Source organism: Nicotiana tomentosiformis, chromosome 3 (assembly GCF_000390325.3).
Source record: "Nicotiana tomentosiformis chromosome 3, ASM39032v3, whole genome shotgun sequence".
Taxonomy (NCBI): Eukaryota; Viridiplantae; Streptophyta; class Magnoliopsida; order Solanales; family Solanaceae; genus Nicotiana; species Nicotiana tomentosiformis.
This window is the reverse complement of record NC_090814.1, coordinates 10,913,285-10,926,630: the sequence shown is the minus strand read 5'-3', so window position 1 is coordinate 10,926,630 and position 13,346 is coordinate 10,913,285.

Genomic DNA, 13,346 nt, shown 5'->3' with positions numbered 1-13,346 from the left:
GTTAACAAGTATTTGAAGTTAAACGAATCAAGGATGTTGTAACCCGTATTTTCGGGTAACACTAGAGGTGATTAATTGTCCCAAGAGGTCTTGTTTTAATGTATTTGAATCATATAATATCCGCATCATAAGTCTTGAAGTCAAGCGAGTTATGAAACAAAAGTCGATAAAAGTTGTCGCAACTTAGGTTTATAATTTTACTTAAACTTTAGGTCAAATGTTACTGCATTTTTCTCCCAATGTAACTTGGAATTATGGGGTGATATACCTATCAAATTGAAGATCTATGAGTCTAGTTTCCAACGCATTAAACCGTTCGTCGATACGATCTCGGAATAGAGAGATATTCGCGTTTTCGCGAGAGTGCACCAAGCTGCTCTCTATGGGGCCCACAAAGGCGGTTTAAGACATATGGACATATATAAGATACCTCAACCCCGTTTTAAGTCATTATTTTTCAGTATATTCAGACCTTATAACCCTAAAAACAGTCTCTCAAGGTTCTCTCATGATCCAAGACCCAAACAAAGGGCAAACAACACAAATCAAATGTCGGGAATCCCGTGGCGCTAGTAAGTTTCTTGTTCTTCTTGTTGTTGCTGATTTTTGTGTTGTTCCAGCTCGTGTGGGAGGTTTTTTTAAGTGTTTTATGTCCTGTAAATACACCTTCAAGTTTTTAATATCAACCCTAGGTGATTTCAAGTCTTCTAAAGTAATTCTAGTGCCGAAAAACCCGAATTAATTGCTAGTTTCGCTTCCTTGTTCTTGTGGCAGAATTGAAGGGATATTTCGTGGAAAATTAAGGTCAAATTGGAGTTGTTCTTTCTGTTTAAAGGTAAGGAACCTCTTACTCTATATATATTTAAGATTATCCAAGTTGCAGCTAAGTCGTTGAAGCTAGAACTTGTGAAATATATATCGAAAGGCTTGGTAGTAATGTTGTTGGTTGGTGGACTGTTTTGGAGGCTCAATATGATTATTAATGATGTTGTTTGGGCTGTTTGGTGATTGTATTGACTTGTGGGAAGTCATATAAATAGGGGAGGTGCTGTCCGTTTCATCGTAAAATAGGTTGTGGTCGATACATAATAGTTACGACGCTTAAACGATAATGATAGTGTCATTTGTCTTATTGTAGACTAAGGAGTCGTGACATTTGCATAGCTTGAGGTTGGGCAGTATATACAAGGTATGTGAGGCTATCCCCTTCATTCTTTTGCACGACTCCGATTGTACATAATGTAATGAACGAGCTCCCAAAGATACTCTACTCTTAGAAGCTAGCAGTACTTACATTGCTGCCCTTCTTATGAAACGATTGATATTGATGTTACTTCTCTTATTCTTATATTATCAATGTTGTTGGTAGTTCCTGATTCTTATAAGATTCTTGATGAAGAGTTAATCCTAATAACGTGTACGAAGGATACCAACCTTATGTCACTCCGAAAGGTTCAAAATGTGATTCCAATGAGTCCAGCATGCATCATATATATGTATCTATTTTACTCTACCGAGCCGCGCTATAGTCGGCCGGGTATGGCACCTATTGTGCAACCACTGATCAGTTGGGTTTTACCGAGCTCCACGTGGCCGGGTACGATTCTACCGAGCCCTATGATGGCCGGGTACGTTTTACCGAGCCTATTATGGCCGGGTACGATATGATGATGGTGATGCCCACAAAGGCGTATGTTTTAAAAGTTTATGTATATATATGTATGTATCATGTATTTCATGTCAGTAGCCCTCAGAGGTACCCAGATATCACAGGTTGTATATTCTCTATCCCTGTTTACATTACTGTTCTTACTTATGCTTTCTTGCCTCACATACTCAGTACTTTATTTGTACTGACGTCCTTTTTATTTGTGGACGCTGCATGTCGTGCTGCAGGTCCTGATGGACAGGTAGACGTAGCTCCCCCACCACAGTAGGCTGTCCAGTTCAGCGGTTATTGGCGAGATCCCTTCTCCGGACTTGCCGTGGTCTTGGTATGCATTTTTGTTATAGACATTATGGGTATGTCGGGGCCCTGTTCCGGCAATGTTGTAGCACTTATGTTCCTTTAGAGGCTCATAGACAGGTGTCGACTTATGTATGGTTTAGAATGCCTTTTCGGCTGATTTTTGTTGTATAGTCTTTCATGGCATCATGATAGCTCGTACCTTATATATAGTTTCTTGACAGTCTTGTCATCCCATGTTATGTATGTTCATGACATTATCTTTCATTGTTGGATGTTCATGATCCATGTCTACTATTTATATTGATCTTGTCGGCCCTTAAAGATAATAAGGAAGGTTAGATAAAATGTACGTTGGTGCTCGGCAAGTATGGCCCGGGTGCTAGTCATGACCCTCCAGTTGGGTCGTGACAAACTTGGTATCAGAGCAAGTCTGTCCTAGGGGATGTCTATGAGCCGTGTCTAGTAGAGTTTTGATTATGGATGTGTAGCGCGCCACATTTATAATCAGGAGGCTACGTGACATCTAGGGTTGTTACCTTCTTCCTGAATCTAGATCGTGCGTAGAGTTGAGTAGTAAGTGTTCATATCTAATATTCACCTTGTTTCCTTTCAGCGATGCCTTCGACTAGGAAGCAAGCAATTAGTAAACGGCTTGATACAGCTGTAGGAGAGGGTAACATTCAGGTGCCTCCAGCCAGAGCAGGCCAAAGTGAGGCTCAAAGTGAGATGCCGTCTCATACCTCTCTGTCTCCTCCAGAGGATATTAGGAGGCACCCAGTACATCCAGTTCCTCCGACTAGCACTACAGACCACGATATGCGCAGTGCGGTGCAATTGTTGACTAGCTTGGTAGCTGCTCAGGCTCAGAGGCAGAATACCGGTGCTGCTGTTAAACCGGTTAGTGCGACAGTTCGTGATTTTATTAATCTAGACCCTCCAGTGTTTACCAGATCAGACCCCAAGGAGGACCCACAAATATTTATTGATCAGATTCATCGTACATTGCGGGTTATGCATGCTAGTGATACGGAGGCAGTAGAGTTGGCTTCTTATCGGTTACGGGATTTAGCGGTTTTCTGGTATGATAGTTGGGAGAGATCTAGGGGTCCGAACGCTCCTCCAGCCGTGTGGAAGGAATTTTCTGAGGCCTTTCTTCGTCACTACTTGCCAGTTGAGATACGACGAGCTAGAGCTGATAAGTTCTTGAACCTTCGACAGGGTAATATGAGTGTACGAGAGTATAGTATACAGTTTGATTCTTTAGCAAGGTATGCTCCCCATATGGTGTCAGAGATGAGTGATAGGGTGCATCTGTTCGTGAACGGGTTGGGACCACATCTGATAAATGAGTGCACAACAGCCTCCTTGGTAGAGGGCATGGATATTTCCCGTATTCAGGCTTATGCCCAGACCCTAGAGGATCGTAAGCGCCAGCAAAGGGCAGATAGGGAGCAGGATAGGGGCCAGCATAAGAGGGCAAGATTTGCAGGGTATTCTGATGAGTTCAGAGGCAGTATCAGGCCCCAATCTTCGAGGAGTTCGGCGCCACCTGTAGCTAGTGCTCCTCCAAAGTTTCAGAGGCCTCGGTATGATCGATTTACCTATTCTGGTTCAGGTCAGAGTTTGAGGGCATCAGGCTCACAATTTCATAGAGATACTAGTCAGACGAGACCCCCAACACCTCGTTGTGATCAGTGCGGCAAGGCCCACTTTGGACTGTGCCGTCGAGGTTCTGATGCGTGCTATTCTTGCGGACATCGTGGCCATATGATGCGGGATTGTCCTAACAGAGGAGGTAGTGGTATGGCTCAACCGACTGGATCTGTGTCTGGTTCTTCCTCATCAGTTCGACCTCCAGCACAAGGTTTTCAACAGTCGACAGGTCGTGGTAGAGGTAGAGGTTCAGTGCCGAGTTCGAGTGGTGCTCAAAATCGAACCTATGCTCTAATAGGTCGACAAGATCTCGAGTCATCTCCGGATGTTGTTACAGGTATATTGTCTGTGTTTTCTTATGATGTATATGCGCTAATTGATCCAGGATCTACCTTATCATATGTTACACCCTTTGTGGCTAATAAGTTTGGCATTGAACCTGAATTGATAAGTAAACCACTTGCGGTATCCACTCCGATAGGAGATTCTGTGATTGCTAGAAGGGTATATAGAGGTTGCACTGTGATGATTTGTAGTCGTCAAACCTCGGCAAATTTATTTGAGTTAGAAATGGTTGATTTCGATGTGATAATGGGAATGGACTGGTTGGCCTCATGCTATGCAAATGTTGACTGTCGTACGAAGATGGTTAGGTTTCAGTTTCCTTGTGAACCCGCCATTGAATGAAAGGGGAACATTGCTACGCCGAAAGGTAGGTTTATTTCCTATCTTAAGGCAAGGAAGATGATCTCAAAAGGTTACATTTATCATCTTGTTCGTGTTAGGGATGCGGAGGCGAAGCCGCCTACTCTACAATTAATCCCCGTGGTCAATGAATTTCCAGATGTTTTCCCAGATGAACTCCCAGGCCTTCCTCCTGAAAGGGAGATTGAGTTTAGCATTGATGCATTGCCTGACACTCAACCGATCTCTATCCCTCCATACAGGATGGCCCCGGCAGAGTTGCGAGAGTTGAAGGCACAGTTGAAGGACTTGCTGGATAAGGGTTTCATTAGGCCTAGCACTTCACCTTGGGGTGCGCCAGTCTTGTTCGTGCGGAAGAAAGATGGGTCGTTAAGGATGTGTATCGATTATCGACAGTTGAATAAGTTTACAATAAAGAACAAGTATCCACTTCTAAGAATTGATGACCTGTTTGACCAACTCCAGGGTGCCAAGTATTTCTCCAAGATTGACTTGCGTTCAGGGTATCATCAGGTGAGGGTTAAGGAGAAGGAAATTCCAAAGACGGCCTTCCGGACAAGATATGGGCATTTTGAGTTCTTGGTGATGTCGTTCGGGCTAACAAATGCCCCAGCAGCTTTTATGGATCTCATGAATAGTGTATTCAGGGCCTATCTTGATGTGTTCGTGATCGTATTCATTGATGACATTCTGGTGTATTCTCGTTCGGAGGCGGAACATGCGGACCACTTGCGGATAGTATTACAGACCCTTCAGGATCATAAGTTATATGCTAAGCTCTCTAAATGTGAATTCTGACTGAACTCAGTAGCATTACTTGGCCATGTGATATCTGATGAGGGTATTAGTGTCGACACTCAGAAGATCGATGCAGTAAAGGATTGGCCGAGACCTACAACACTGTCAGAAGTCCGCAGCTTCCTGGGGCTAGCAGGATATTATAGGCGGTTTGTAGAAGGGTTTTCCTCTATATCAGCACCATTGACTAAGTTAACACAGAAAGCTACCAAGTTCCAGTGGTCTGATGCTTGTGAATATAGTTTTCAGGAGCTAAAGAATCAAATGACATCTGCGCTAGTGCTCACTCTCCCAGAAGGGACAGAAGGTTATGTGGTATATTGTGATGCCTCAGGTATAGGTTTGGGGTGCGTATTGATGCAACATGGGAAGGTGATTGCTTATGCATCAAGACAATTGAAGAAGCATGAAAAGAATTACCCGACTCATGATTTGGAATTGGCTGCAGTAATATATGCTTTGAAGATATGGTGGCACTACTTATACGGCGTCCATGTTGACATCTACACAGATCACAAGAGTTTACAATACATCTTCAAGCAAAAGGAGTTGAATTTGAGGCAGCGTAGGTGGCTTGAATTACTGAAAGACTACGATGTCGAGATATTGTACCATCCCGGTAAAGCTAATGTTGTGGCAGACGCTCTCAGCCGTAAGTCAATGGGAAGCTTAATACATATTGAGGCAGGTAGACAAGGGTTGACCAAAGAGCTTCACCAGCTGGCCAATATGAGAATCAGATTGTTGGACTCTGATGACGGAGGTGTTACTGTACAGAATACAGCAGAATCATCTTTGGTAGCCGAGGTAAAAGCACGGCAATATGAAGATCCTACCTTAGTAAGATTGAGAGAGGGAATTCAGCAGTGTAAGATTACAGCTTTCAAGATCGGAGGAGATGGGACACTGAGATACCAGGGCCGATTATGTGTACCTAGTGTGGCAGGGTTGCGAGAGAAGATTATGATTGAGATTCACCAGTCCCGATATTCTATCCATCCTGGCTCGACAAAGATGTATCATGACGTTAAGGAGCAGTATTGGTGGGATAACATGAAGAAGTCTTTTGCAGAATTTGTAGCCCAGTGTCCTAATTGTCAACAAGTAAAGATCGAGCATCAGAAACCTAGTGGATTGATTCAGAATATAGAGATTCCTACCTGGAAATGGGAGGTGATTAATATGGACTTCATTATTGGATTACCTCGCTCTTATCATAGGTTTGACTCAATCTGGGTAATAGTTGATCGACTTAAAAAATCTGCCCATTTTCTGCCAGTTAAGACAACTTACACGGCTGAAGATTATGCGAAGTTGTATATCAAAGAGATTGTTAGGCTTCATGGTGTGCCGGTATCTATTATATCAGACCGAGGAGCTCAATTTACGGCTAACTTTTGGAGGTCTTTTCAGAAGGGTTTAGGCACACAAGTAAATCTCAGCACTGCATTCCATCCACAGACTGACGGACAGGCTGAACGTACCATCCAGACGCTTGAAGATATGCTACGAGCATGTGTTCTAGATTTCAAGGAGAATTGGGATGACCATCTGGCACTTATAGAATTTGCCTACAATAATAGCTACCATTCCAGTATTAAAATGGCCCCGTATGAGGCACTGTACGGGAGGAGATGTAGATCACCAGTTGGATGGTTTGAAGTCGGTGAGACAGAATTATATGGGCCAGATTTGATTCACCAAGCCACTGAGAAGGTGAAAGTGATGCAAGAGCGACTGAGGACGGCACAAAGTAGGCAAAAGTCTTATTCCGACGTCCGACGTCGTGATCTGGAATTTGAGGTTGGTGATTGGGTTTTCCTGAAGATCTCGCCGATGAAGGGTGTTATGCGTTTTGGGAAGAAGGGTAAGTTGAGTCTGCGGTATATTGGGCCATACAAAATTCTTCGACCAATTGGACAGGTTACTTACGAGTTAGAATTGCCATCTGAATTGGAATTTGTCCACCCGGTATTCCATGTATCTATGTTGAGGAAATGTATTGGAGACCCTTCTCGGGTCGTCCCTATCAAAGATGTACAAGTTACAAAGGATCTATCATATGATGAAGTGCCAGTGGCTATATTAGATCGACAAGTCCGCAAGCTGAGAACAAAGGATGTAGCTTCCGTGAAAGTATTATGGAGGAACAAGAATATAGAAGAAATGACATGGGAAGCAGAAGAGGAGATGAAGTCTAAATACCCTTACCTATTCCAGAGTGAAGATAACGAGGATTCCGGGGGAAAGAAGGATGCATTATAAGGTGAAACGGCTCTATGAGGTAAGCAATAGCTTGTGAATACTCTTTTTGTAATACAAAATGGTAATATGCAGATAATGTACATATCCATAATGCTTTGTATAGTCTTGTAAGGCCATAGGTTAGGTTTAACTGCTTGCAAGTTTGGCTAGTGTCCATTTTATAGGGTAAACTCAGCCGGAAATCTCCGTCGGAATCCACAACGAGTTAGACACCCCATAAACCCTTACATTCGAGGACGAATGTTCCTAAGGGGGAGAGGGTGTTACAACCCAAATTCGCATACCATAGATCACGCCGTAAGTTAGTCGACGTAAATCCAATAAGAGATTATATTTGAGATGATAAGAAGTTAATCCTATTGGTCTTAAACGATACAAGGGTGTTTAAGAGTGGTTAACAAGTATTTGAAGTTAAACGAATCGAGGATGTTGTAACCCGTATTTTTGGGTAACACTAGAGGTGATTAATTGTCCCAAGAAGTCTTGTTTTAATGTATTTGAATCATATAATATCCGCATCATAAGTCTTGAAGTCAAGCGAGTTATGAAACAAAAGTCGATAAAAGTTGTCGCAACTTAGGTTTATAATTTTACTTAAACTTTAGGTCAAATTTTACTGCATTTTTCTACCAATGTGCTTGGAATTATGGGGTGATCTACCTATCAAATTGAAGATCTATGAGTGTAGTTTCCAACGCATTAAACCGTTCGTCGATACGATCTGGGAATAGAGAGATATTCGCGTTTTTGCGAGAGTGCGCCAAGCTGCTCTCTATGGGGCCCACAAAGGCGGTTTAAGACATATGGACATATATAAGATACCTCAACCCCGTTTTAAGTCATTATTTTTCAGTATATTCAGACCTTATAACCCTAAAAACAGTCTCTCAAGGTTCTCTCATGATCCAAGACCCAAACAAAGGGCAAACAACACAAATCAAATGTCGGGAATCCCGTGGCGCTAGTAAGTTTCTTGTTCTTCTTGTTGTTGCTGATTTTTGTGTTGTTCCAGCTCGTGTGGGAGGTTTTTTTAAGTGTTTTATGTCCTGTAAATACACCTTCAAGTTTTTAATATCAACCCTAGGTGATTTCAAGTCTTCTAAAGTAATTCTAGTGCCGAAAAACCCGAATTAATTGCTAGTTTCGCTTCCTTGTTCTTGTGGCAGAATTGAAGGGATATTTCGTGGAAAATTAAGGTCAAATTGGAGTTGTTCTTTCTGTTTAAAGGTAAGGAACCTCTTACTCTATATATATTTAAGATTATCCAAGTTGCAGCTAAGTCGTTGAAGCTAGAACTTGTGAAATATATATCGAAAGGCTTGGTAGTAATGTTGTTGGTTGGTGGACTGTTTTGGAGGCTTAATATGATTATTAATGATGTTGTTTGTGCTGTTTGGTGATTGTATTGACTTGTGGGAAGTCATATAAATAGGGGAGGTGCTGTCCGTTTCATCGTAAAATAGGTTGTGGTCGATACATAATAGTTACGACGCTTAAACGATAATGATAGTGTCATTTGTCTTATTGTAGACTAAGGAGTCGTGACATTTGCATAGCTTGAGGTTGGGCAGTATATACAAGGTATGTGAGGCTATCCCCTTCATTCTTTTGCACGACTCTGATTGTACATAATGTAATGAACGAGCTCCCAAAGATACTCTACTCTTAGAAGCTAGCAGTACTTACATTGCTGCCCTTCTTATGAAACGATTGATATTGATGTTACTTCTCTTATTCTTATATTATCAATGTTGTTGGTAGTTCCTAATTCTTATAAGATTCTTGATGAAGAGTTAATCCTAATAACGTATACGAAGGATACCAACCTTATGTCACTCCGAAAGGTTCAAAATGTGATTCCAATGAGTCCAGCATGTATCATATATATGTATCTATTTTACTCTACCGAGCCGCGCTATAGTCGGCCGGGTACGGCACCTATTGTGCAACCACTGATCAGTTGGGTTTTACCGAGCTCCACGTGGCCGGGTACGATTCTACCGAGCCCTATGATGGCCGGGTACGTTTTACCGAGCCTATTATGGCCGGGTACGATATGATGATGGTGATGCCCACAAAGGCGTATGTTTTAAAAGTTTATGTATATATATGTATGTATCATGTATTTCATGTCAGTAGCCCTCAGAGGTACCCAGATGTCACAGGTTGTATATTCTCTATCCCTGTTTACATTACTGTTCTTACTTATGCTTTCTTGCCTCACATACTCAGTACTTTATTCGTACTGACGTCCTTTTTATTTGTGGACGCTGCATGTCGTGCTGCAGGTCCTGATAGACAGGTAGACGTAGCTCCCCCACCACAGTAGGCTGTCCAGTTCAGCGGTTATTGGCGAGATCCCTTCTCCGGACTTGCCGTGGTCTTGGTATGCATTTTTGTTATAGACATTATGGGTATGTCGGGGCCCTGTTCCGGCAATGTTGTAGCACTTATGTTCCTTTAGAGGCTCATAGACAGGTGTCGACTTATGTATGGTTTAGAATGCCTTTTCGGCTGATTTTTGTTGTATAGTCTTTCATGGCATCATGATAGCTCGTACCTTATATATAGTTTCTTGACAGTCTTGTCGTCCCATGTTATGTATGTTCATGACATTATCTTTCATTGTTGGATGTTCATGATCCATGTCTACTATTTATATTGATCTTGTCGGCCCTTAAAGATAATAAGGAAGGTTAGATAAAATGTACGTTGGTGCTCGGCAAGTATGGCCCGGGTGCTAGTCATGACCCTCCAGTTGGGTCGTGACAAACTTGGTATCAGAGCAAGTCTGTCCTAGGATTGTCTATGAGCCGTGTCTAGTAGAGTTTTGATTATGGATGTGTAGCGCGCCACATTTATAATCAGGAGGCTACGTGACATCTAGGGTTGTTACCTTCTTCCTAAATCTAGATCGTTCGTAGAGTTGAGTCGTAAATGTTCATATCTAATATTCACATTGATTTCTTTCAGCGATGCCTTCGACTAGGAAGCAAGCGATTAGTAAACGGCTTGATATAGCTGTGGGCGAGGGTAACATTCAGGTGCCTCCAGCCAGAGCAGGCCAAAGTTGCTGGTGTCCAATTGCAGGTCTCACAATTACGAGGACCTGTTCGCAATTGCAAGTTTCACTTTTGCAAAGTTGGACTCGCAAATGCGATTATTGGATAGGGGTGTACTCTTCGCAAATGCGAAGAACAGGTCGCAAATGCGATCCTGAGTTTCCACTTTTGCAAGAACTCTGGCGCTTTTGCGACTCAAGTTCTAAGCTAGAAGTCTTCGCAAATGCAAATGAGGGGCCGCATTTGCGTTTGGGTAGTGGTTTGCATATGCGAATAATTTGTCGCATTTACGACATCAGATGTGCTATGACAGTGATCACAAATGCGATTATGGTTTCGCATTTGCGAATAACACTTCGCAAATGCGATATCTGCAGCTAGGTAAAAGAGGGATAAAACTGGACTTAGCTTATTTTACTCAATTTCTCAACCCTAAAAGCTCTAGAAGCTATTTTCTTGAGAGCTATTCTTCCTAAAAGCTTTGGTAAACAACTATAATCCATTTTTTTAAAATTCCTCATTACTTTTCATGAGTTTTTAACATCAAATCTTGGAATTTCATTCTAGAAATTAGGAATTTTGGTTAGAATTTAGGAATTTTATAAATTTGAGATTTAGACCTCAAATTGAGATCGATTTTCGAAACAAATTAACTAGGCTCGGGGGTGAATATGCAATCAGGTTTTTGTCAGTATCTCGGATTTTGACCAAGTGGACCAGGGGTTGACTTTTGTTGACCTTTTCAAATTCATTAAAGATTGAACCTTTTTCATTCGTGAGTAGTTTCTAAAGCTTATTTTTAATTGTTTGAACTAAATTTGGCAAGATTTGGTTGGTTTGGAGGCTTGTTCGAAAGGAAAAGTCATGGTTGATTGTTGAGTGGTTGCGCAAAGAGGTAAGTATTGTGTCTAACTTTGATTTGAGGGAGTTCAGACTTGTTGGTCAATTTGTTGCGTAAATTATGTGTGGTAACGATGTGTATGCAAGGTGACGAGTGCATATACTTTGTCATAGGATTAAAGCATGTGGGATTGGGCTATTTACTTCCATGTCTTCATTTATTCCATGTTATCTCTTATTACTCGCTTTAATTGCTACATGTTCTTACTTGTTATTTATGTTTTACTTGTTATTTTTTATTTAATTGTTACTTGTTTCGATTTCTTCATTTCTCACTCACTATCTGCTTACCTGCTAGTTGTTCCTACTTGCATTGATTGTATATTTTCGTTGTCTCATGTTTTACTTGCTTTTATTGTTCTTATATTATTTGATGTACTTTTTTTATGTTATTCCATTTATGTGAGCCATTTAGCTATTCCGATGTTAATGTATTGCCACGGTTTGGGATTACGAGGTATTGGCTATTCTCCGTTTGTACTGGCAGTTACTTAATGTTTCACTCATTTCATTTCCCTTTTGTGTTGAGATTGCGTAATTAGTTGTGTTAAGTTGTTATGTTAATGATTGATATTGGGAACGGGTTGCGCGCCGCAACGGTATTGAAACAAATTGATATTGGGATTGAGTTATACACCACAACAGATAATGATATTATTGGGATTGGGTTGCACAGCGCAATCGTTATTGTGTTAAATATTTGGATCGAGTTGCACGCCGCAACAATTATTGTGTTATGTGTTGGGATCAGGTTGCGCGCAACAACAAAGTTTATATGTTGTAGTTGTTTCGGGTTTTAGAGTTTATTCTACGTATTGTTATATGATATTTGAGATCATGTTATTCTGGGGCCTTCTGGTAGTTGACCTTCGAGTCCTTTTATATAAGTTTTTCGTTTTATCTATATTTTTGTATTCTATTTATTATTATTCATACGGACTCAGCAGTTGGAGTGATTCTGCCCGTTATGGCTACACAACAGGGAGAGTCCCGCTATGTCGTCAGAGGGATTGAAGAGGCTGGAAAAGTTCACCAAGCTCTTCCCTATTCATTTTGGTGGTACACTTTCTGAGGACCCACAAGATTACTTGGACTGTTTCCATGAGGTGTTGCGCAACATGGGTATTATGGAGTCCAATGGTGTCTACTTCGTAGTGTTTTAGATGTCCGGCTATGCCAAGAGATGGTGGCAGAACTATGTTCGAGGCAGACCAGTAGGTTCACCTCCACTCACTTGGGATCAGTTCTCACAACTATTTTTGGAGAAGTTCATTCCTTTTACTCTGATAGAGGAGTACATCAGTCAATTTGAGCATCTACAATAGGGTAGCATGATTGTTACCCAGTACGAGACCAGATTTGTGGACCTATTTTTCCATGAACTTACCTTGATCCCAATTGAGAGGGATAGGTTGAGGAGATTCATAGATGGCCTTACTATTCGTAACAGGCTACAAATGGCCAAGAAGACTGTGGATGATATTTCTTTCCAGCGGAATGTAGAGATTGCTAGACAAATCGAGAGGATTTGTGGTCAAGGCATAACGATGGTATCTGAGAAAAGGCCTCGTCATTTTGGTGGTTTCAATAGTGCCTAGTCTAGAGGAAGGGGCTCATTTGGTAGAGGCTATCCTTCCAGGCCAATTCAGTCAGTGCTTTATGTAGCATACGGTGCTTCGGGCAGTCGTGGTTCTCATGGGTCTCGTCCTGAGCAGCCAGTATTCAGCAAACCTTTAGCTCCTATTAGTGCGCCACCGCTACAGAGTTACTATGGATGTCATTCGGGTCATCAGGGATGGTCTCAGATTCAACAGTTAGGCAAGCCATAAGGTTTATTTAATTGTGGCGAAACAAGACATATAAGAAGGTACTCTCCTAGATTTAGGAGCAGTAGGGTACTCGTGCAAGGATTCCAGCATCGGTTGTTCCACCGCCCGCTCAGCCAGCTAAAGGCGGGGGCCAGACACCTAGAGGTGGTGGTCATGCTATTAGTG